Source organism: Microtus ochrogaster, linkage group LG8 (genome assembly GCF_000317375.1).
Source record: "Microtus ochrogaster isolate Prairie Vole_2 linkage group LG8, MicOch1.0, whole genome shotgun sequence".
In the NCBI taxonomy this organism is placed as follows: Eukaryota; Metazoa; Chordata; class Mammalia; order Rodentia; family Cricetidae; genus Microtus; species Microtus ochrogaster.
Genome location: NC_022033.1, coordinates 20,910,459 through 20,912,631, shown reverse-complemented (window position 1 = coordinate 20,912,631; position 2,173 = coordinate 20,910,459). Strand labels below are relative to the sequence as shown.

The 2,173-nt window shown below is 41.8% G+C and overlaps 1 protein-coding gene across 2 annotated transcripts in view; it reads right to left on the bottom strand.

The window, feature by feature from the left end:
- The window catches only part of Mroh8 (maestro heat like repeat family member 8), a 79,063-nt gene that overhangs the window by 72,899 nt on the left and 3,991 nt on the right, over positions 1-2,173 (bottom strand). The window lies entirely within an intron of this gene.

Below are 2,173 nucleotides of genomic sequence, written 5' to 3'. Positions count from 1 at the left end.
AAGAAGAGGAGGAGGAGGAAGAGGAAGAGAGGAAAAGACGAGGAGAAAAAGGAGGAGGAGGAGGAGGAGAAGAAAAGTCACTTAAAAAAAGTCATACAAAACTAATATGCTTTTTAAATTTATATTTCTTTATTTTGTATATGTGGTGTATGTGTGGGTGACTGTGTGCTATGGTGTGTTTGTGTGTGGGGGGGATCCTGAGACAAATTGGGGGAGTTACTTCTCTCTCTCCAACAAGTGGGTTGCAGGGATCAAACTCAGGTGATCAGCACTGGTGGTCAGTGCCTTTACGCACTGAGCCATTTGGCTGGACTTAAAACACTTCATGACAGTAAAACTCTGCTGCGGGAATTTGTCTGTGCTGTGGTCTGACGTTCAGTGGGGTGAGGCCTCGGTTAGAGAGGCTGGGTTCACATTCAGCTGGCTGGAGTGGATCATGGAGTTCCCTGGTGGACCGGGACAAGAAAAAGAAAGGCCCCAGAGGATGAGGCGGAAAGGAAGGGTGTCCGGTCTTTTTGAGCTGGGAAGCGAACGGTGGCAGTGTGCTTCCCAGTCGTTTGCGATTATCTCGGGTTTTTATCTTTAATATTTGTCCCCGAGTTTTATTTTATAATAAACGGTAATAGAAATCGCTTTAGCTATAGTAAACCACGCAAAGGCGGAGTGATTCCACCACATCAACCATTGCAACTGCAGAGGCCCTTTCCCCAATCTCCCAGCTCCTTCTAGCCCGCTTTCCTGCGTACTTGGGTTTTCCGTTGCTGTCTTCCCGGGCACAAATCCACGGCTCCTCACCGTTCTTCATGTGTCTTCCGCTACCCTCTCAGGCCAATTCTGCTCAGAGGCACAAGGCACCAGGGCTAAGCTAGTCCGGCTGCCTTACCCATTTGCTCGTAGCGTACTGAGCCTGAGCTGCTTTGGTCTCGCGCCTACTCCACCTGCTGGTTGAACATCGTCACTACATCTGACTACCTTTGCACAACTCCATCCTTGGTGTCAGAGCCGGTAAGACACTTGGGAATTTTAAAACAGAGAACTAGGCTATTAAATGAATGAATAAATAATTTAATTAAATATAAGTAAGTATTTTTTAAAAAAAGATCTTTCCCATGTTAAGAATTGGACAAACCCCAATGCAGGGAGTTAGGACCCTGTTTATTGTTACCATGGATGGGATGCAAAGAGAAAAGATAAATGAAGGGATAAACAACTTATCTGGGATAGTCATAATTATTATCAATTGGCAATTCATATTTTATCCTCAAAAATGGTTTGAAAACTGTACCAAATATGAGCAATTGATTGATAAGAGAAAAAATGTAGAAAAATATACTAGTGATAAGATACAAGCCTTAGAAAGGGTTATTACTGGGGCTGGAGAGATGGCTCAGAGGTTGGGAGTACAGGCTGTTCTTCCAGAGGTCCTGAGTTTAATTCCCAGCAACCACCTGGTGCCTCACAACCATCTGTAACGAAATCTGGTGTCCTTTTCTGGTATGGAAGCATACATGTAGACAGAAACACTGTATATATAATAAATAAATCTTTTAAAAAAATTAAAAGCCTCAGAATTTCATAAGAAACACCATGTTGATAGCAAAGGTTTAAAAAAAGAATTTTCTTTCTTTGGCAAGAAGCCAAGGAAATCCTAAGAAATATCCTACTTGTTCTCTGCATAAATAAACTCCATTTCCAACAGGAAGTACTCCTAAGGTACTCAAAGAAATGAAATTTGGCAAATGGATATGTTCCATTTTGCAGAGTTTGGAAAATTAAAGTATTTGCAACATACCATAGATACATATTTACGATTTCAATGGGCAACTGCTTTGAGTTCCGAAAGGCTGCCTGTAATTACACATTTATTAGAAGTTATGGCCATCACGGGGATACCTGTACAAATTAAGATTCACAATGCTCCAGCATCATATGTCTCTAGAAAAATGAAACAGTTTTTTGCATATTAAAACATAAAGCATATTACAGGTATACCACACAATCCCACAGGACAAGCAGTTACAGAAAAATCTAATCACACTTTAAAAGATATGCTTAACAAACAGGAGGTAATAAAGACCTCTTACAAACTTTTTTTAAATGAGCCGGGCGATGGTGGCGCACGCCTTTAATCCCAGCACTCGGGAGGCAGAGGCAGGCGGATCTCTGTGAGTTC